The sequence below is a fragment of the Eutrema salsugineum genome, unplaced genomic scaffold, assembly GCF_000478725.1.
Source record: "Eutrema salsugineum unplaced genomic scaffold, Eutsalg1_0 scaffold_7, whole genome shotgun sequence".
NCBI lineage: Eukaryota > Viridiplantae > Streptophyta > Magnoliopsida > Brassicales > Brassicaceae > Eutrema > Eutrema salsugineum.
Genome location: NW_006256486.1, coordinates 3,909,667 through 3,933,249, shown reverse-complemented (window position 1 = coordinate 3,933,249; position 23,583 = coordinate 3,909,667). Strand labels below are relative to the sequence as shown.

At 38.3% G+C, this 23,583-nt stretch overlaps 1 non-coding gene and 1 pseudogene across 1 annotated transcript; one reads left to right on the top strand and one right to left on the bottom strand.

Moving 5' to 3' along the window:
• Nucleotides 1-2,281: 2,281 nt before the first annotated feature.
• On the bottom strand, nucleotides 2,282-4,526 carry LOC18011341 (annotated as a pseudogene).
• A 15,879-nt stretch (nucleotides 4,527-20,405) lies between these two features.
• Nucleotides 20,406-20,512, top strand: LOC112083201. The gene has a single exon (XR_002897499.1). It is a non-coding gene; the product is annotated as a small nucleolar RNA R71 (small nucleolar RNA).
• Nucleotides 20,513-23,583: the final 3,071 nt, after the last annotated feature.

Sequence of the window (23,583 nt, the reverse complement as noted above, 5' to 3'; positions counted from 1 at the left end):
GTTTAAGTTTCCAACTAGTCTCATCACAAGCATCTCCTACTCTGATCTGACGGTTGGTGCCAAATACCATGTTGATGCCTCAATATTAATTTACTCACCCTAAATCTTGGTTTAATAGTATAATTACATCATGCGTCTTTCCTCCACAACAGGCGGACATATTGGGTATGCACACTAGCTTAGTGCAAGATATTACCGTATAGGAACCGAGGAAAGGCTAAGCCTAATGATGGTTTACTTCAATTATTTATGGAAAACAAAATCGTGCAAATATAAAAATACATGGAGTGATCAACTTGATATTTTAGTCGTTTTCACAAATTCTCCAAATATCAAGGTCGGAATCCTAATAACTAAGGTTGTTCTAACTACGAGATTTCGTAGATCCTCCAGTAACCAGTTTTAAAAGGGAGCAACATGTCATAAACAAGGTTATCAAAACAAAACAAAAACATGCCATAAACAAATAATGGTTCAAAAAGACTTAAGATCCTAGACGTTTGTGATTGGATGGGAGATTATAAATTTTTGAAAAGTTCAATGACTAAAAAGTGAGAGTAGTAATTGAGGCTGTGCACCTAAAAAAGAAAGGGTTATTGGTTAATAGAAGACTGTGGTTTACAGGTAGCATGTGTCCATTAAGCATCTGAGGGATATCAGCTGCTCCTATGTCACTGAGTGTGTGAAAACTGTAACAGCTAATGGACTAAAAATTGTTCAACTCTATCAACAATTAAGGCTGTCAAGGAAAGATCCTTGAGTTTACTAGTGGAACAACCGTTAGACATCAATACAATTACTAAATAATTATAATGAGACATTAAAAATAAATTTTCTTTACCGTTTAATTGAAAGAAATACTAGCTCCCATCGCAATTATTATACTGATCTTTTGGTGGAGAAGAATTATATATTATTAACATTAACGTAAATTCAGAAGCACTAGCGGACAATGGTAGTTTTGGAAGATAATGTTTTAAAACACTATCATAGTGCTTTAAGAAAATTCCGACCACTTGTTGGACTAAAGACCTCGATCAATAAGATAGATTCACGTAGCTTTTGTAGTATTATATATATATATACATATATATAGTAGCTTTAAATAATTCAGAACTATGTTTATGATACTATAATGGAGAAAGATTGTCGACATACCGTTATAGAAAAAGCAATGTACACAATAGGATGTGCCTATTCATCCTAGCACAAAATAAAACTCTCTATATTATCATGCGAGAAAAAGATATTTAGTAGCTAGGAACGATGAACAAACAGATATTTACTTAAAAAAGATATTTATTCTGCATTATAAAGAGAGAACAAAAAAAAAGATATTTAGAAGGAAAGGTGAGCAGATAGATATTTCACTTAAAAAGTTCACCAAAATACTGAGAATTGGCATTGAAAAATAATGATTAAGAATAGGTTCAACCAGTGCTCAAATAATCGCTAGGCGGTAGGCAGGCAAACGGAGTCCGACTAGCACCTAGGCTGAAATTCGGTGAATAATCGGTGATTAATCACTGATTAGTTTTGAATATTTTTTATTTATTTTAAAATTTTATATATGACTTATGAATAGATTTTTTATTTTTCAACACAAATATCCAAATTTAATATACAACTTTGGGCCAAAATGTTTTTTAAATATTTTTATATAACTTATTTTTCAAAACAAGTAAAATATTTATATATAACTTTGGGCCTAAATGTTTTTTTTTACTTTGGGCTTAATTGTGTTTTTTTAGGTAATGTGCTATATTATTGGGCCGATTTTTGGTTAAAAAAATATTAATTTTTCTTATTAGGCGTTGACTTTTCTTATTAAAAGTTGATTTTCTTTAAAAAACATTGATTTTTTCAAAAAATTGGTTGACCGCTTTTTTTCACCCCCTAGAAATAAATCGGGGCGGTCACCTTCCGACTAGCGCCTAGGTGACCGATTAGGCGGCTAGGCGGCCGCCTTTTAGAACATGGGGTTCAACTTAAGAAAGTCATAGACTGAACATCAATAATGGTAAATAGGTTATTAAGAGACGTACTAAAGCTCTGTGTTTCAGTATTTTCAGTTTCTAGCAAAAGAGAACTTTATAGTGTTCCTAAACTTTTCTCATGGCCCTTGGAACCCATTGGATCCAAACCATTTCCTCACCATAAATGCATCCAGAAAAAATCTTAATTGAGTTTTCCCAGAAATATTCCAATTCTTACAAAGTCGAGTTATTTGACCTCAAGGGGCGTCATTTTACCTTGATTTGTTGATAACATTTCACTTCATTCAGCCAAATATATTGCTGCCTTTAAAAACCTTTGTCCCATCTTCTTCTTCAACCCTTTTAGACATTCCATAATCGTACCTCAGTTCAGTCAACAGAGGAGGAATATGTATCATCGCGAAAAATGCAATACGAAAACATGGTTTATGATTCTTATTACTCTCAACAGGCTGCCATATCACATTCGGCGAGCATCTGTGGTTCATGAGCCGACTAACATTCATATCCCTTCTTGCGCTAATCAGCAATCGCGACTTGATATTATAAACCTCAGAGGTTTGTTCCCAACAATATTCTCCCACGAGCTCTGGTTCTCATTTCCACTTGAATAGGTTAAAAACACGAGAAGTGTTGAAGACATACTCATCATCCTCTTATACTTCTTGTATCATCTTACGCACACCAGCAAACCCGCAAATGAAAGTTCCACTCTGATCAGCTCCAACAAACATAATCCCCAGCCATACTTCTTCGTCTTGAACACCTCCATACAGATTTTCAAATTATTCTGAGTTACTCTGAGTTTGCATTCATGAGGACAAGCACACGGATGACCACATTCGTAAATCATTGGTTTGCGACATACTAAAACTCGGTCAAGGTATGGTAATTTACCGCCATTTCTCTTGATGCAATAACAGTTTGGATCTTCATGGATAGAGCATAACCAGCCAAAGCAACCGCTGCATCCAATAGATCTATGATGCGGATCAATTGTCCTACTAATAAAAAGCTGATTGTTGCTGTAGCTGAAATGTTCAGGCCTCTCTTTGTCGTTTTCATTGATTTCATTCACGAACGAAATCGGTGATGATGCCTCGCTTCCACGAGAAATATCTGCAAGTATAAAACCCTTTCATGAATTATCCAAACCACACTTTCTCCATCTTTCTACTGACTTCCAGTTCGCGTATCCAGAAGGCTGACCTGATTTTCTCACCAATCTGAATTTGTACTCATCAAAACCGGATTTCCCTTTCGCTGTCTAGTATTCAGACACAACTTACAGCCAGTGGCGGAGCTAGAAAAAAAATTACAGGGTCAGTTTTAATTTACAGTGTATTCTGAGCAAATTTTACGGGGTCATTTAGCTAAATTATTAATGTTTTACCTATTTTATTTTAAAAAATAAGAACATATAAAAAAAAATAATTCCACATGGGTCAAATGACCCACCTGGCAGCATGCTGCCTCCGCCACTGCTTACAGCCCGTCGTAGATGTATATTTATTTGTTCTTGTTATTGGGGTCTTCTTTGCCTCTAATCAGCACCCCCAATCGTAGTTTCTCAAAGGGGCTCTCATGATTAAAAAAATAGAAAAAAAATAAAAAAGGATGAGAAAGAATGTAAAAAAGGATGAGAACCCAGCATCCATAGTCTCTTATTTGAAAACCTCTAAAAATTTTTTTCAGAGACTCTTGTAAGATGTGTCACTATTTTATTGGTGGAATTTATTTTTCTAATTTAAAATTTAACGAGTTAATTAAATTACATAAAATAACAATATTATATTGGGTGAGATTCTCTTAAAAGTTTCTCACCATTAGAGGTGGTCTAACCTCATTCCCTTTCTTTTTACTTGCTTCCAATGCAAGGTTCCCTCTCACAAGTTTTTTATCAATAGCCTGACCAATCTTATCTGTTCCACCATGTCCGGTATATACAAAAGTTTTGATTTTTTCTGTTTCATCCCTGCAGTGTCCTGAAGTTACAACACTCGTAGCAAGCAGTCCTTCTATTGCGCCATCTTTAACTGTCAAATAGTTGATGCCGGTGACCATCTGCATGTGAAGTCCAACTAGACACATCTCCCCCCATAAGTAGAAGATATCACCTACTTGAACTCCAGGAATTATCTGGGCCAATTCTTTTCTTCATATTGGTTCTTATACCCAAGTTCCTACAATTAGTGAATGCTGTTAAAAGCGCACCTTTCCTGCAGTCTAGTTGACATAACAGACGTCTAACAGAGTCAAACCGCATCAGAACCAAATCAGCCACCTCTTGGTTTCCAGTTTCTCTCTCTGATTCTGTTATCCCTGAGTTGAAATTCAGGTTTGATGTAACCATCTTGCTATTGGGAGCATAAATTTTCTGCTTCTTCATGCTTACCTTCAGGTTTTTGATCCCTTTGGTCGACCACGTCCTCTTTTGATAAGACCAGTACTAGGACCAGCATCATCAGAAGGTAAAGAGTCTTTGTTGGAGTCATCGAATGGTGTAATGGTTTGAAGAGGTGTTACCATCAGAGGAATAGTTTAAGTTGAGTTATGGGCTTCATAACTGACACCATTAGATTCTGTAAATGGTCTATCCAGTAGGAGTGGTGTGTCCATCAGAGGAAGAGGTGTTGTTGTGTTATGTGTTTCATCGCTGACACCACCAGAATTCGTAAATGGTATATCCATTAGAAATGTTGAGTCCACTAGAGGAGTTGGAGATGATGTGTTTTCGGTTTGATTGTGATCATCATTGACACTTTTGAGCGGTTCAGCCTCAATTGGACACCATGATTTATCCATTGCAACTTAAAGAAGTCATATCAAAACAATGATGAAAAGTTAATTACCATCTAACCAGTTTAAACTTGACGAGAAACAAAAAATGGATATGAAGCTAAGTATATATAATTAATCATCATAATATAGGGCATCCAGCAGATGGAAAATATAGTAAATGGAATGCGTCTTGGTGAAGAGAAAAAATTAAGAGAGAGACTAATTAAATCTTCTATTATTATTTTACAAGGACACATTAAAAAAGACCTTTGTGTCATGTATGATTTACAATTGTGCAATGCTGAGGTGTCAAGCTTAGAGAGCTTCTCATAGTTATATTAAAAGTGGTCTCTAATTACTAGAATAATTATAATTCTGTCATTTTAGACCAAAATAACCATTTACATTATTTTATCTTATATTTTAAGAAATTATCCTATACTACTATGTTTATATATTTGTATAATTCAGGGAAAAAAAATATATATATTTGTATAATTCACAAATTTAATATATATGCATAATGTAAAGTATAATGATATTACAACTATTTTGAAGTATGTTATCATTGTCATAGATGCATTTTTAATTATATAATGATATTACAACTATTTATTAATATATTATGTATATATTTCAATAATGTAATTTATATGTATTAAACAAATCACACGAATATTTGATAAAAAAACCAAAGCTAATCATTCATAACTATCATATAATTTATACTTATATCTAATTAATTTTTAAATATATTTTTTTCTGAAACAAATCTATAAAAAAAATAGATAAATCTCACTCTGCGCAAGACGCGGTTTACTACCTAGTAAGTATGTATATTACAAGGAATTGTAAAAATATTTGCAGAAAAGAACAGTTATTTTCATCATAAAAAAGAGCCCATTTATTAAACCCTAACTATTAATGCTCTAAAACACAATGTTTTCCGAATAATTAGGAAATGAACAACAAAAACCAAATTATCAAATGCTAAGGATGGATAAAAAGCATTTCACAAGAATTTTTTTTAAAAAAAACAAATGATTTGAAATGTAGATGGATTCAAATTCATCATACACTGATATCTGTTTAGGAAAGGATTATCAAAACTAATTAGCACTCCAAATCTATAAAATCACAACAACATATTATATATATAATACATCTTAATTAACTTCAAAATAATATAAAAGATGAAGAAATGGTAATTAGGGTTTGAAAAACACAGTAGAAAAGATGTTCGGTCTATTTTTTTGTAAATATTTAAACCGCATATTGTCATTAAACTGTATAATAGTATGTTCAGATCTGAATTCTAATGAACACCATTGTACTAAGGAACAGTCCTATATTTTTTAAAAGAAAAAAATCAATGAATGAAAAATATAATTGAAAATAACATTCTATAAACAAGATGAAATTTTAATCAAATATTATTAGATCGATTTAAAAAAAAAAACTAATAAAATAGATCTGAAAAAAAAAGTATTCAATCCTACTTTAAAAATTCAGATAAATAGAAGTATAATCTCAATTCTAACATTGAACATGAACAAAAACGTATGAGATAATTATAAAAAGAAAAAAAAAGAAAGCTATGTAAATCACAACACGGATTCATCACTATATTATATATATATATATATATATATATATATATTAAAGAAACGAAACAAAAAATTGATATGTACCTTTTTAAGAACGAAAAATAAAAATTATGAATAGAAAGTGATTGAAGTAACAATATATAACGATCTTTCAGTATCTGATAGTAAGGATAACTCTATTTGAATTGTATTTCATGAGCATCATGTGTTGTTTGTTTATATAACAAATAGGCCGTTAAATCAAGTATAATGTATCCTCACCGTCCAAATTTAAGACAACGAAGTTTGGCTAATTTTTGCCGGTAAACCAATTTGTTTCTCACTGAGGGAATTCAAAATCGTTACGGGGCTTCGGTGCGGCAAGTATCCACCTGTTCAGAAGAAGAGGCAAAGAAGTTATCACAAACAAAGTTACTACAAGCAGCTGTTTGGTTCAGTTATACATATAACTGTAGAGAAGGTACTCGAGATGTTGAAGAACCGGTCTGTCACAGACATGCAAATGAGGTTGAGTTATGCATGTCTTGCTATTGTTGATGCGATCCTGTTACCATCCGTGCATTTTCCAAGAGTTAAGATAGATCTAGACCATGAGGAGATGGTGGAAGACTTGGATCTGTTCCTTAGTTATCCTTGGGGTAGGATGTCCTTAGAAGTTAACATGTCTCTACTGAATAGAGATTTTTCACAGATAATTACTACTAATGTAGTTGTTCAAGGCTTTTTCCCTGACCTACAGCTGGTAGTTCTCAAGGCTTTCCCTCCCATAGAAGAGGTTACTGATTGTAATGATGATGAGTTTGGTTTACCTGACCGCAACATGAGGCAAGGAGTCGTTCAAAAATCCAGCTTTTTATGAACAAAGTCCGTTCTCTGGACGAGAAAGAAGACGTATTCTCGGCACTAACCTTTGTATATCATGTTAATTGCTTTTATTGCCAACCTTGTTAAAGAAAGTTTGATAATATAGTTAGCAAAGTTTGATAATATAGTTAGCAATGGATTTCATTAACAGTAATTTTAATACAATTGTTAATTATACGTTGATGTGGAAACAATCATTTGTCCTCAAGTCATATTTGACTCGGAAGAGGAGGATCTGTCGTGGTCGGGAGACGACGAAGACCCCCGATTGGATCAATGATCACGCTCTATAACCAAGGGTTTGAATTCAAGAAGGCAATTTTTGGTAATGGATTATCGGCTGAAAAAATGGTTGGGCGATAAAAGAGGAAGTGTGTGTCTTGCATTGTGAAAGCAGCTGCAACAAAGACGGGTAAAGGAAAATTTAGGAAACCTACAGCTTATCCCAACAAGGCACCGACCTTGACACCATTGGGAACATGTTAGACACGAAGATAGTATCTTTCGCTTCGTTAGTGGAGGGAAATCTTCGAACAATGGTGTCAACAAAGTTAGCTGAGATGAAGCAGAAGATAGAAGAGAACGTTAACGCTAACCAGAAAGTTAACAACATAATTATTATCAATGGTGTCACCAAGTGGTTCCTCAAACATGTTAGCGTCGAAGATATCGATGAAGTCCCTGAAAAGGGTGTTGATCAATCAAGCTCAGTACTGAAGACAGTTCCTTTGCCTATGCCAGTTCGTCCTCAAACACACTCTCCTCCTTTAACACAAGTCCATCCTTAGTTGCAAGTTTCTCCTCTCTCACCAGTGGCAACTCCGACACACGTTTCTTCTTCCTCACAAGTTCGTACTCCCACTCAAGCTCCTCTGCCCTCACAAGTTCCGTCTCCGACACAAGTACCTCCTCCCACACAAGTTCCTCTGCCGACACAAGTTCCTCCTCCGACCCAAGTTCTTCCTTCAACACAAGTTCCTGCTCCAATACAAGTTGTCTTTCCAATGAAAGTCTTTCTTACAAAAGGTATCTCGGTCGAAGAAATTGCCCAGTTTTATGCAGAGCATTATCAGGTTTCAGACCCATCTGAAGTGCTATGGGAAAAGGCTCCTCTCCATCCGGTGTTTCTGCAGAGAGCGGAGATGCATGAAGTATGCTTTAATACACATTATTATTGGCTGTGTTGAGGTGTTAGAGATGAGGAATACACATTAGTGAAGGTATATTTTAGAAATGGTCCTAATGGTATCTGTAACACCTATAGATGTTTCAACAGACTTGTTTAATATATGAATAGGATGAGATAAATGACCCTCAGCACAAAAGCCATAATCCTGTCTTTCAGCTCCCGGTCGAAGAACGTAATGACACTCTGAATTTGGTCGACAACCCTAATATTGAAGGTGCAGTGCATGGAGATGAGCTAAACAATACGAGAGTGGATAATGAGTCAGAATCGGTAGGTTTTGTTAACATAGTTAAATTGGTTATATGTTTATATTTAAAATGGCGTTAACTTTTGAGATATCAGCAGGAGAATTTGGAGACTGGAGACAATGCTGAGGTTGACCAGGAACCATGTGATGACACAATCCCAGCTCTAGTGAAGGCTTCTGAAAAAGCCGCTGTTGAAGGTGCACATGTTAAAGACCCGGCGAGAAAGAGTAAGCGTACCAATTTTGCCTTAAAAAAATTAGATGAACAGTTTGTTTGTACCAAGTTGATGAAGCAAAGTGGTCATTCGAACCTCGCACATTCCGGTTCAGATCTAGCTGATGTCAATGAAAAATACGAGTCTGCCTTAAAATCTATAAAAAAAGTTGTTCATACCATTCTTCTTTTTTCGTTCCGGATATATTTTATTAACGACTACATCTATAACTAAATTAACGTTTATATAGGTCTTTGTGCGTTGGAGAAGGCACCCTTCTATCAGCAAAAGATGTTTTTGACATTGTTGCCCGGCAAAAATGCATGCCAGCAAAGGTAATAACATCGTTATTTATAGTTTGCTTATCATGAAGTCAAAGTTAGCAATCAAAAACCTTATTCTAATATACATATGATTTTTTCTAGGTTATGGATGCCCATTGCAAACTAAGACGGCATTTGCTTAGGTCTGATGAACGGGATCCGAAGATGGAAGTGCTTGATTGCAAGTTTGTCTCCTTCTAACTAAGCATTTTCCTAAATTTTTGAAGAGTGATAACAGAGATGAATTTCAATTCAGCCAAGCTTGTATTGAGAAGGTAGCCAGCATAAGGGATGATGACTGGATAGAGCTATTCACCCAGGCTGATATTATGTACCTTACTTTTAACTTGGATAGCAAGCACTGGCATCTTCATGAGTCAAAGATGGTTGTTACCGACTGCGACACTCATTTGAGGACCGATGCTAACATAGAGAATGAGATTCGTCCAATTTATGTATGCTTCCATACTTGTTTAAGCAAGTTTCTGATAACTAAGCAATGTCCGATGTTGCCTCAACGCAATTTACAATCGAAAGAGCCTCTGGAATCCCACAGGTAACATCTCTATATGACGCTGGCATTGTTGCTATTTTCCTGATGTTAGGGCATGCAATTGGGGGAATCGAAGGTAGCAGAGAATTTGAGTTATCGGAACTGGAGGTCAGGGCGAAGAAATTGTTGTTCCTCCTAGTAGAGACGTACAACATCTGAGAGAGTGCTGGTTATTGTTGGAACTCATATGGAGTTGTCTGTAACTCCTAATCGTTTTTTTGTATGTGCAGTACTCTACAGCTATGCTTACTTTCTCCGTTATATTTCGTATTTTGCTTAGTTAGACTATTTATGTTTTAATGATTTGTCGTTATATGTAACTCCTTTTGTTAACATTCTAACAATTTACCTTCGCTCAAACAAATTTTCTTTAATACTCGAACATCTATATTTGAACAGATTATTGTAGCCATTATAGAGAATTTAGTTCTATTTGTTCAATTTGAAATCTAACAAGATTTGCAAATTGTTCCATCCTAACGTAGTTACCATATATCTTAGGTGCATAACAATCGATAACTTATATATTATTTCATGGCTTTTATACCATAGCATTTTTTTATGCCGAACGTCTGTACTTGAAAGAGCAGGTAAACCGTTAATATTTTTGGCCTTAGTTGTCTGTCTTTAACGTTTCGTTGATAATTTTGTTGACATATTATTATTGTCTATACACGAAAGTCAATATTAACACATATAAATGTAAATAATTTAGCATATGTACATTACACATGTTAACTAATTAATAACTTCATGGCTTTTACATTATCGGAGATTTGATGTTCAACAGAGGTACTTAAAACATAAGTTATACCGCTTAACAACTATTTTACAACATAGAAAGCTTACAGCAAATCCATATTCTACATAAAAAAAAAAGGTTGACATCATCTCCTATGGTAGCCATCACCATTCCCAAAACACACTTCATTTTTGCAACTTTTTGATTCCAACTATGGCCTCTGGGAGTAGTTGACAAATGTTATATTATCAAGTATCCATTCCAACAAATGTACAAAAATATATGTAACAATATTGTAAGCTCATTTGTTGTGGTTATTACCGGCAGTGGGACCTTGTATGTCGACCGGTTGTGTCCACAACCCTTGCAATAGTTACATTTCCTTCTTGTCACGCGCTGATTTTCATTAACACATTAGTTGTAAATATAGTTAGCAATATACATTATTTAACATAATTGTTTGAACACCATTACCTTGAACTATCCAACCGATAGTATTCGCTGCTTCCTAGGCCGACCTGGCGGGCGGCGGACGGTGGGAGGTTCTTAGTTTTCCTCCTCCAACATTATTTTCGGATGGTGCAAGAAAATCCATGTCTGGTACTGGCATTAATATCCCATAATATGCTAACCTATGGAACTCTGTTGTGTAATGTACTCCAAGCAAGGTATTAACTCGGATTTCCTCTTTAACAGCCGCCGCGATGGCATGCCAACAAAGCATTTTTAGTAGTGGAAATTCATGACATGTGCAACACTCATCCTATAGATGGACTGCATATGCATCATCCATCTCATCTCGCACCTCATAAACGCCATCATCTGCAACCATTTCATGTTATCAAATACAGTCCACAACGTCAAACTAATGTTAACTAATAAAGCCACGTATATGTTTTACATATCTATTTTCATTACAAAATACCCCGATGATTTTTCAAAACACTCAACGAGCATTTCCTGCACCTTTGGATTCACGATGTCTGTCTCTGTTGCAGCTGATTCTCGACGCAGTGCAAACCAACTTACCAGAGTAGTTCGTATTGTCTATAGAATTGAGATCGTTGGATATTCCTGATACATCATCATGAACTTGTTCAGAGTCTCTGATATTTTTCTTGTCATAACATTGTATTTCTCTCCTACAAAGTGAAATCTCGTCCAATGCTCAAAACCTATTCCTTCAAGATATTGAGCGCAGCTTGCCTCAATTGTTTTTATTTCATCAAACAACCTATCAAACTCTAAAAACAAAATATCATGACTTGAATATGTTAATGATGCTTCGTTGCAGATGGACTACACAAGCCCGGTGTGACTACATTGGGTACACCTATAACACATATATCGCAATGATTTGTTAACACCAACCCCATATACAAATGACCAGACATTTTAATACTAGTTAACGTTTTCGAAGGTAGCACATAATATATAGATTGATAATTAAACGCAAATGAAGTTAACAAAACAAATTATTGTTCTTACCCTTCGAATGCTTGCGGATATGGAAGAGTGTCTCTCATATATAAAAACCAAGTTGTGCTTGTCGGGGACTATAGCAGTCAGCTTTCGTAGAAACAACTCCCAGGAATCGTCATTCTCACTGTTAACGATTGCAAATTCCAGTGGGAAGACTTGGAAATTACCGTCCTGAGAGCTTGCAGCTAGGAGACAGCCGCCATAACGCCCACGTAAATGTGTTCCATCGATAACAACAATATTACGCATGTATCAATAATCCCGGGCGCATGCATCAAAAGACAAGAACAAGTTTTTCAACCGTTCTACCCCAGTTAGACCTTTCTCTGTCTCCAGTGCCACCACCAAGTTTGGATTAGTTGACAACATGATTCACACTGGATGTACTCCTAGTTTCTACTGCAATAGAACAGTGATGTAGTTGTAATATAAAGGATTCGAAATCCAGAGGACCAGTGTTACTCTATAACTTTGCGAGGATTGAATTAAAGCTAAGACGAAAGATAGTTTGTTTGTAACGTTAATGACAAGTAAAAACAAGCTAAAACCGATTTCAATTCAAATTTAAAACAAGCACTAGATCAAGGTAATTCGCAGGAGTTTCAGAGATGAGAGTCAGATGACTATTCAGGGCACAACTTAAATGCAGATCTCGAACTCAAACATAAAAGCTTATCTATCCACTGTCGTTTGAACCTAGAAAATTGCAGACAAGCATTAACGAGCAGGTTTGATATGTTCACGATTTGCCTTAACTTCAACTGTCGTTGGCTAAGGACAAATCGCTCACCAGTGTTTGTTCTAGCAACCTATTACACTTTTGATGAATAGATTAACCTAAGATCGTAAATTGAATGGCCAGTTCAACCTAAGCGTTAAGTCTAAAAAAGGTGAAGACAATCGATTTTAAACCCTATTTGCATCAAATTCTCTAACTCATGAAATCCTTTGAAAACCTTAATCTAGCTAAGAGATCTACTTAGACATGGAGGAAAGAAACACAGCAACAGATGAAAAGGAATTCATGAATTAAAATCGCAGAAGAGATACTAGGGTTCAGAATTCTACTCAAAGTGTAGCAGATTTCTTCTCCCAAAAGCTTACAAGTAAAAACTCTCTGGTTCAGAAAATTGTAAAAAGAAAGCGTAGAATAAAAGATAGGTGGCTCTGGACTCTTTTATTCATTTCACGCGACTTGGAATTAGGTAAAGATGTTTTCCTTATTTTTCTCCCGGCTGGAGCAGGTGCTCCACAGAAGGTCGAAATCGGGAGCAGGTGCTCGCTGAGAAGGCTTCTCCAATTACGTAGGAAAACTGCTCCTTTTTGCTCAGCTTCATCCCTTTTTGCTCCAATGCCTTTCGGACCATCCAATCCTCAGCTAAAGCCTCCTAGTCACATGAAATAACCTGAAAATGACTCCAAAGACTCCTAAAAAGATCAGTAAACACATGTTAGAATGAGTCAAAATCTCCACTCATCAACTCCCCCGGACTTGGATCTTTGTTTTTCCTCAAACAAACTCAAATGCAATTCCAAAAGAATGACTGGATAAAGGTGGGAACTCGCAAAACTCAAAAGACCGTAAACCTGACCAAGGCATGTGACAATCTGCTGCAAAAATCAGTCAAAAATCTAACCTCCATGTACTTCTCCGTAGACATTGCAGCTTTCCAGATTAGTCCCTCAATTTCATAACATCATCCATGTCCCATCATTGCTGAGTCTCATCGATAAAACTAGTGTCAAGGATCTTCTAGACTTGTTCCCATACTTATACTATAACAAATTGACCATACTACACAAGAGTATCTTTCCTCTCCCCCGGACTTATTCACTTTTCAAGCTGTTTTATTTTTTTACTTTTTATTTTTTTAGGCATATATAACAAGTTTCAATGACGCGAGTATTGATGGTGATTGCCACCGAATCCCCGGTTAGTTCCCTCATTATATATCAAAGATGTAGACGAATAATGAGATCACAGGAAATTTTCATACCCCTCGCTTCCATCCTTTGTGTGATCATTCCTTTTTAGAAGTAAAATAATGGGATCCTTGAAAATTTTCCTAACCCTTCACTTCTAAAAGAAAATAATTTTAATCTTTTCTGCCTTTTATCAGTTTTTTTAGAAACAGTCTAAAGCAATGCTTAGAATAAGGGAGAGGGATACTAAATTTATCACACAGGTCTTTATTTGTCAGGTAAGAATGAGGAGTCAAGCCCTATGAGCACTAACCTGATCGATGAGGGAAAATGAAGAGCTGAGAAATTAGCTCAGGTTCAATGGACTTGTCAAGAAATATGGGCTCCTCTAGTCTACTGCTTTGTCTTTGGATTTTCCATTAGTCGATCTAGATGATTCTGCAGCAATGATCACTGAAAGAAAACGGTCAAGATTCACAAATGGTCTGAAATCATCATAGAATTGGTCATTATTCCCACAAGTTTTGACTTGACTCATATAACCAACTAACTCAAAGAAACAAAATGACTCAAAGAAACAAACTAAAAACTGACTAAAAGAAAGTAGAAAAAGAAAGAGAACAAAAGAAAGAAGTACAAGAGACACGACCCTCCCCCGGACTTACTTCACACCGTCCCCGGTGTGAAAATAAGCTAGAGACGTGCCCAAAAAACTTACCTGGTTCACACATCTAGAGCACCCTGACGGAGCAGGTGCTCCAGAACAGAGCTGGGTGCTCCCTCGTCTTTTCTTTGTCTGGAGCACTCAGCAGAGCAGGTGCTCCCGTCTCCCTCTGGTTGCTCTTTCGTCACTTTTTACGTGGTGAGCACCCTGTGGAGCAGTTGCTCCGACTGGGGAGGGGGGGCTCCTTCGTCAGTTTTTACGCTTTGAGCAACCAACCCAGCAGATGGAGCAGGTGTTCCGGTTGGGTGCTCTTCCTTCTTCCTCACATCTTCTCTTCCACGATGAACAACTTCCTACCTGTTTTTTTTTTTTTTCATCACAAAAAGAACCTAAAAGCCAAAGTTAGTGGCAAAAATAAAAGACACAAAGTTAGAGACTCTTACCGGTGGGTTGCCTCCCACCAAGCGCTAGTTTTAAGTCATTAGCTTGACTTGGAAAGCCATTTAGGCTTGAGGAGGATCGCTTAAGGTGACTGATTCACCCTCTGCGATATTTGGACCAGCAAGGTATGGCTTCAACCTCTGTCCATTGACAACAAACTAGTCTCCTTTAGTGTCCAGCAACACTACAGCTCCATATGGTCGAACCTCTTTGATGGTGAATGGTCCAGACCATCTTGATCGCAACTTCCCTGGAAACAATTTCAATCTAGAGTTAAAGAGCAATACGTGATCGTTTGGTGCAAAGCTTCTGTTGAGGATCCTCTTGTCATGGAAAGCTTTTGTTCTTTCTTTGTAAATCTTTGAGTTTTCATAGGCCAGGTGCCTAATTTCCTCCTGCTCATGCAACTGCATCATACTCCTCTCCTGAGCACTCCTTGCATCGAAATTCAGCAGCTTCACTGCCCAAGCAGCTTTGTACTCAAGTTCCACTGGAAGATGACATGCTTTTCCATACACCAAGTGGAATGGTGTAGTCCCCAAAGGTGTTTTGTAAGCTGTTCTGTATGCCCAAAGAGCATCATCAAGCTTTACTGCCCAATCTTTCCTTGTGGTGCTCACAGTCTTCTGCAGAATGTTCTTGATTTCCCTATTGGAAACCTCAACTTATCCACTCGTCTGAGGATGGTATGGGGTCGCCACCTTATGCCTTACACCATTTTTCTTCAACAAGTTTTCAAAGACTGTGTTGATGAAGTGAGAGCCTCCATCGCTAATCACCACTCGCGGCACACCAAACCTGGGAAAAATGACAGATTCGAACATCTTTAAAACCACCTTTGCGTCATTTGTGGGACTAACCAGAGCTTCCAACCACTTTGACACATAGTCAACTGCCACCAGAATATACGCATTCCCATAAGATGATGGAAAAGGTCCCATGAAGTCTATACCCCACACATCAAAAATCTCCACTTCCAAGATGAAATTCTGAGGCATCTCATTCCTCCTGCTAATGTTTCCCTGTCTCTGACATGTGTCACATCTGGAGATAAAACTTGCTGCATCTCGGAACATTGTTGACCACCAATACCCAGCTTAGAGAATTTTCGACACAGTCTTGAAAGTGACGAAGTGACCTGCATAAGAGGATCCATGGCAATGAAACAACACTCCTGGTATCTCCTCATCAGCTACACATCTTCTGAAGATTCCATCAGAGCAATGCCTGTATAAATAAGGCTCATCCCAAAAGTAGTGCCTCACATCCTTCAGAAACTTCTTCTTCTTGTTTCCCACAAAATCTGCAGGTTCCTGCTCTGCAGCGAGGTAATTTGCAATCTCTCCAAACCATGGGAAACCAGAATGCCGATCTACGTCAACTGAGTTGCAAAAACTCGTCAGAGCAGGTGCTCCAGGTTGAAGCAGGTGCTCGTCGAACCCAGAAACATCTATGGCGTAAACTTGTTCATCAGGAAGGCTGTCATCTAGTGGAATGTCATCATCTATCTTCAGCCTCGACAAGTGGTCTGCAACACCATTATCAATCCCTTTTTTTTGTCTTTAATCTCCAAATCAAACTCCTACAGCAAAAGGATTCATCTAAGGAGCCTTGGCTTGGCATCCTTCTTCGTCAACAGGTATTTCAGCGCTGCATGGTCTGTGTGAACAACAACTTTCGACCCAACAAGGTAAGACCTGGACTTCTCAAAGGCATAAACCACTGCAAGAAGCTCTTTTTCAGTTGTGGCATATCTGCATTGAGCTTCATCGAGCTTCGTCGAGCTTCGTCGAGTGTTCGGCTGGCATAATAGATGACATGGAGCCTCTTTTCTTTCCTCTATCCCAGCACTGCTCCCACTGCATAATCACTAACATCGGTCATCACCTCAAAAGGCAATTCCCAATCTGGTGGCTGGACAATAGGAGCGCTGACTAAAGCTCCTTTGATTGTGTAAATACCTCCAAACATGCATCATCAAACTCAAATTTCACATCCTTGCACAGCAACTGCGTCAGAGGTCTAGCAATCTTTGAGAAGTCTTTGATGAAGCGTCTGTAAAAACCTGCATGACCCAGAAAACTGCGAACTCCTTTGACTGTTGTTGGTGGCTGCAAACTCATCATCACCTCGATCTTCGCCCTTTCCACCTCGATCCCTTTTCTCTGAGATTTTGTGTCCCAGCACAATCCCATCTCTCACCATGAAATGGCATTTCTCCCAGTTAAGCACCAGATGCTTCTCCTCACACTGCTGCAAGACTCTGCACAAATTAGACAAACAGACAGAAAACGAGCTTCCATAGACAGAAAAATCGTCCATGAAAACTTCCATTATGCCTTCAATCAGGTCAGTAAAAATCGACATCATGCAGCGTTGGAATGTTGCCGGAGCATTACACAAGCCAAATGGCATTCTGCGATACGCAAAGGTGCCATAAGGACAAGTGAATGTCGTCTTCTCCTAGTCGTCTGGGTGGATTGGGATCTGAAAGAAACCTGAATAACCATCTAAGAAACAGTAGTAAGGATGGTTAGCCAAACGTTCAAGCATCTGATCAATAAATGGCAGAGAAAAGTGATCCTTGCGAGTTGCAGCATTCAATTTCCTGTAATCTATGCACATTCGATGCCCAGTAACAGTTCTAGTTGGTATCAATTCATTCCTATCGTATTTTATCACAGTGATGCCACCTTTCTTAGGAACTACATGAACCGGACTAACCCAATTACTTTCTGAAATCGCATAGATTACACCAGCTTCTAGAAGTTTCATTATCTCCTTCTTAACAACATCTTGGCTCTGATTGGTAACCTGCGGAATGGCGGAATTGCGTTTTTAAACACAATTCCGCAGGTTTTTTGCCAATCAACAAAAATCTGCGTAATAAAAAACTACACACAAAAACACAGACTGCGTTTTTGCTTAACAAAAATACAAAGGAAAAGTCATTCCGCAGAAAAGCGACTTATAAGTCGCTTAATCTATTCCGCAAGATTTTTTCCGCAATTCCGCCATTCCGCAAAGTTACCAATCAAAGCCCTTATAGATTCGGGTTTAACCTCCTCTGATGTTCTACAGAAGTCATCGATTCATCTTCTAGATGTATCCTATGCATGCAAAGATCAGGAGAAATCCCTGGAATGTCATCTAGTGAATATCCTAGAGCTTTCCTATACTTTCTAAGTTCACAAAGAAGCAAGGCAATCTCTACATTGTTCAATTCAGAGTTCACTATCACAGGGTATGTTGAATTGGGTCCTAGAAACGCGTACCTGAGCCCCACAGGAAGGGGTTTGAGCTCAAGCTTCGAAGCTCTCAATTCGCTCCAAGGTCCATCAATCAAGCCATCGGGAGCAGGTGCTCCATCGGCTTTTTCTGCAGGCGAGCTCTCCTTGCCTTCTAAGCTCATGTACGCCACCAGCCTTTGCATCCTCATGCTTGCATTCAGCATCCTTGCAAACCCATCAGCTTCCTCACTCAAATACCCATGTTCTCCTTCGGCTTTTGTGAGTGCAACTTCCAAAGGATCAATGGCTAAAACCTCTTTAGCAACCTCTTCAGCAATGCAAGAACCATCATCTATGACAAATGTCTGTCCGTCCAGCATTGGTTTCTTGAGGAGTTTGTTCATCTCAAATCGCACCACCATATCTCCCAGCTGGAGATCTATAACACTTTCTTTCACATCTATGATTGCACCAGCTGTGCATAAGAAAGATCGTCCCAATATCAAAGGATCTTTGGGTTCTTCATCAACCTCCAGAACCACAAAATCTGCTGGAATGAGTGTATCGCCTATCTGAACATGCAGATACTCAAGTATACCAACAGGAAATTTGGTTGATCTATCAGCGAACACCAGCGAGATTTTCGTCGGTTTGAATCTGGTGTAACCCAATCGCTTGGCTACAGAATAAGGCATCAGATTCACACTTGAACCCAGATCGCAGAGAGACCTTGCAAACAGCACATTACCAATCCTGATAGAGAGAAGAAACCTTCCTGGATCACTTCTCTTCTTCAGCAATATGTTTTGAAGCACAGCACTACACTCCTTTTAAACCATCATGACACTCTCTTACTCAACAGCTTTCCCAGACACTAACCCCTCCATATATCTTTTAAGGGCTGGTATCATCTGAACAACATCAGCTAGAGGGAGTTTCACAGTCAAATTCTTCAGCATCTCCCTGTACTTTGCCTTCTCTAAGTCCTTGCGGGACTTCTTTGGTGGAACTGGATAAGGTACCTTAGGCGTTTAAACTCTTGCAGGGATGTTCGCTGGAGCAGGTGCTCCGTCGTTTGCTCAGGGTGCTCCATCGTCAAATCTACGTCTGGAGCAGGTGCTCCCGATTTTGGAGCATGTGCTCCGGTTGGGGAAGAATGCTCCATCGTCTTTTTTACGACATGAGCTGATTCCTCTTCTTGGAGCAGGTGCTCCACGTCCTTTTCCTTCCTCTTTTCTGAGACAGAACTTGTTGGTGCAACATGCAGAGTCTTCCCACTTCTCAGCTCAATAGCATTCACAAACTCATTCCTGGGGTTTTCACCTTTTCCAGGGAGAGTTCCAGGTGATCTCTTCACAGCTTCTGCAGTCTGAGCTACCTGAACATCCAGCTTCTTCACATGAGTCCACACTTCTTCATACTTGCCATTCAAATCATTGTACATGGTGTCCACTTTGGCATTAATCTCCATGGAAGACTTTTGCTGATTAACCAGCAGCTGTTGCATCAAGTTTTTCAGCTCATCTTGCGAGTTATTTGAGGAACTCGAAGAAGGCTGCAGACTTGTGAAAGGCAACTTCTGCTGATTTTCACCTTGAAACCTATTTTGATTGGTGATGAACTGCTTTCCTTGGAAGTTGCTGGAGAAGTTCTTCTGAAAACCTGACTGATTCTGCACTCCTTGCTGCGGATAGACCTGATCCTGCGGGTTCTCAACATTGTTGCTCCTATAGGACAAATTCGGGTGGTTTCTGAAGTTGTTGAAGCTGCGATTTTGCACATACCCTTGTCCATTCACAAATTTCACCTCCATCTGATCATCATTCTCTGCATCTACAAACTCTTGAGCAAGAGGTGCATCACCAACCTCATCAGCAAAATGCACAGATCTCTGGTTCTCTCTCAACAGCAGATTCACCTTTGCCGTAAGCTCATCGATCTTGCTCAACTCCACACTATGAACTGCTTTGCTAGACCTGTCATACTCTTGGGATTTGTTGCTGGAGCTTGCAGCTAAGTTCTCAATCAACTCATAAGCCGCTTCTTTGGACTTAGTCATGAAATCGCCATTGCTAGCTGCATTCAAAGCATTCCTGTAATCCCAGTTGACACCGTCATAAAAGATTGACAGAATCTGCTCATCAGAGAACCCATGGTGAGGGCACTCTCTTCGGTACTCCTTGTACCTTTCCCAAGCTTCGCAGAAAGCTTCACCAGGTTGCTGTTTAAATGACGAGATATTGTTCTTCAGAGCTGCAGTTTTGGCCTTAGTGTAGAAATGGTCCAAAAATGCTGATCTGCACTCTTCCCATGTAGTCAATGACCCAGGTGGTAATGACTTCAGCCAGCGCAAAGCTTTGTCTGCAAGTGAGAATGGAAAAAGCTTGCACTTTAAAAAATCGGCTGGTATCCCATTTGATCCAGTCGTGCTGCAAATATCCTCAAAATTCTCGATGTGATCCATCGAATCTCAGCAGGAAGCCCATGAAAGAGATGCTGCTTCACCAATGAGATCAGCTGAGATTTGATCTCAAACTCTTGCCTCTGAATGGTTGGAGGAGCAATCGCAGCCCTGTTTTGATAGTAAGCATGCGGACTGTCCTTGTCTCTAATAGCAGGATGTGGCTGCTCCCTGTCTTGATGCGTCTTTTGCAGCTGCTCCAATTGCTGTCGAAGCTGTTGCCGCTCGACAGCCATGTTGTCATTGTTGCTTTGATCGCCCATGTTGGCTTGAATAGGCCTTTGGCGTCTATTTTCTCGCTCGACTCTTGCTAGCTCGGTGTTCGACAAAGAAACAAGATCGGTGCAGTTGCTCCTTGTGGATATGTTTGACATACACCTGAAACACACGCAAACAAGAGAACAAGAGAAAAAATTAGTAAAGTCTTAGTCTGAATTTCAAACCAAAAAATCAAAGGTAATGAATTGGTCCCTGTCGCAACGGCGCCAAAATTTGATTCACACTGGATGTACTCCTAGTTTCTACTGCAATAGAACAGTGATGTAGTTGTAATATAAAGGATTCGGAATCCAGAGGACCAGTGTTACTCTATGACTTTGCGAGGATTGAATTAAAGCTAAGACGAAAGATGGTTTGTTTGTAACGTTAACGACAAGTAAAAACAAGCTAAAAACGATTTCAATTCAAATTTAAAACAAGCACTAGATCAAGGTAATTCGCAGGAGATTCAGAGATGAGAATCAGATGACTATTCATGGCACAACTTAAATGCAGGTCTCGAACTCAAACATAAAAGCTTATCGATCCACTGTCGTGATCTCGATAACTTTATCTAACAACCTAAATTCTAAACTGTCGTTTGAACCTAGAAAATTGCAGACAAGCATTCACGAGCATGTTTGATATGTTCACGATTTGCCTTAACTTCAACTGTCGTTGGCTAAGGACAAATCGCTCACCAGTGTTTGTTCTAGCAACCTATTACACTTTTGATGAATAGATTAACCTAAGATCGTAAATTGAATGGCCAGTTCAACGTAAGCGTTAAGTCTAACAAAGGTGAAGACAATCGATTTTAAACCCTATTTGCATCCAATTCTCTAACTCATGAAATCCTTTGAAAACCTTAACCTAGCTAAGAGATCTACTCAGACCTGGAGGAAAGAAACACAGCAACAGATGAAAAGGAATTCATGAATTAAAATCGCAGAAGAGATAATAAGGTTCAGAATTCTTCTCAAAGTGTAGCAGATTTCTTCTCCCAAAATCTTACAAGTAAAAACTCTTTGGTTCAGAAAATTGTAAAAAGAAAGCGTAGAAGAAAAGATAGGCGGCTCTGGACTCTTTTATTCGTTTCACGCGACTTGAAATTAGGTAAAGATGTTTTCCTTATTTTTCTCCCGGCTGGAGCAGGTGCTCCACAGAAGGTCGAAATCGGGAGCAGGTGCTCGCTGAGAAGGCTTCTCCAATTACGTAGGAAAACTGCTCCTTTTTGCTCAGCTTCATCCCTTTTTGCTCCAATGCCTTTCGGACCATCCAATCCTCAGCTAAAGCCTCCTAGTCACATGAAATAACCTGAAAAAGATTCCAAAAACTCCTAAAAAGATTAGTAAACACAAGTTAGAATGAGTCAAAATCTCCACTCATCACAACAGTTTCCTGAAATAGGGCTCAATCAACCTAAAACTACCTATAGCGGTCCCTATAGCATTGTCCATGGCGATCTCACGAGCCCTCCAAGCTTTCCAGTAGTTAACATGGAGGCTGTACTCCTGGTGAAGCAAACGACATAGATCACACGCCCTTGGACCCCTACCACCTAGTCCATACTTCTTACGCATCATTTTTCCTATCACATGGATCGATGCCGGTTTGTGGAAATCCCCAGAGGTATCAACATTACACGGGTGCTCTGGCCTAACTGTTTTAACTTTGTAACGCTCAGTGTTCTCCATTTTTACTGCGTATACCTTCCATGGACAGATTAGACCCACACAGACGACGATAATGGTCTTTGGGTTAGACTCGACGGTTTTGAAGTTGAACTTCCGGTTAATTGTATGAATAGCCAACTTCATCTTGCATTCTTCTTGATTTTTGAATATGCATCCAACGAAGATATCGTCTCCTTCGTAATCGACATCCCTGATAGTTCTTGCAAGTTCATCTGTGAAGTGTAACAAATTACAACGTTATTTGAAACCCCATTACATAATCAGTCCACACTGTCAACCTTCACTAACATAAATAAACACGTCCCTAAAAAATTAATGTTAACGTCTATGTTATCGAGTAAACGTTAACATTATCAGCAGAGACGGACCCACATACATGAACATTGTGTCAGCTGACACAGTATAATTTTGTTTTTTTTTACTAAATTTATAATTAAGTTTCTTCCCCACGTTTTTTTTTGCTTCCCTTAGTTGCCAAACTTTTTTAACCCACATACACATATAACTTTTAGGCCCACATACACATATATCGATGCTCTCTCATCATTTTAATTTAAAATTTGAGAAATTCCATTACATTTGATTAAAGCCCACCACTTTTGGACGTAATTAAAATAAAATTGTCCCACATTAATAGTTTGTGGGCATAACTAAGTCTTTATAACTCTATATATATTTTCGATTATTCATAAAATAAAATACAACAGCTGGTATTATTAAGAGTCTCATATCGGTAAGATTGGACATAACTAAGTCTTGGTAATACATGGCTCTTATTCTTCATTGAATAAGTCTAATGTAAAAAAAAAATATTCAAAAAGAAAAATTTATGGAATAAGTCTTTATTCTAATATTTTTCGTCTTTTTTTCATAAAGTAAATAGTTTTAATCTTTTATTTTAATACAGAT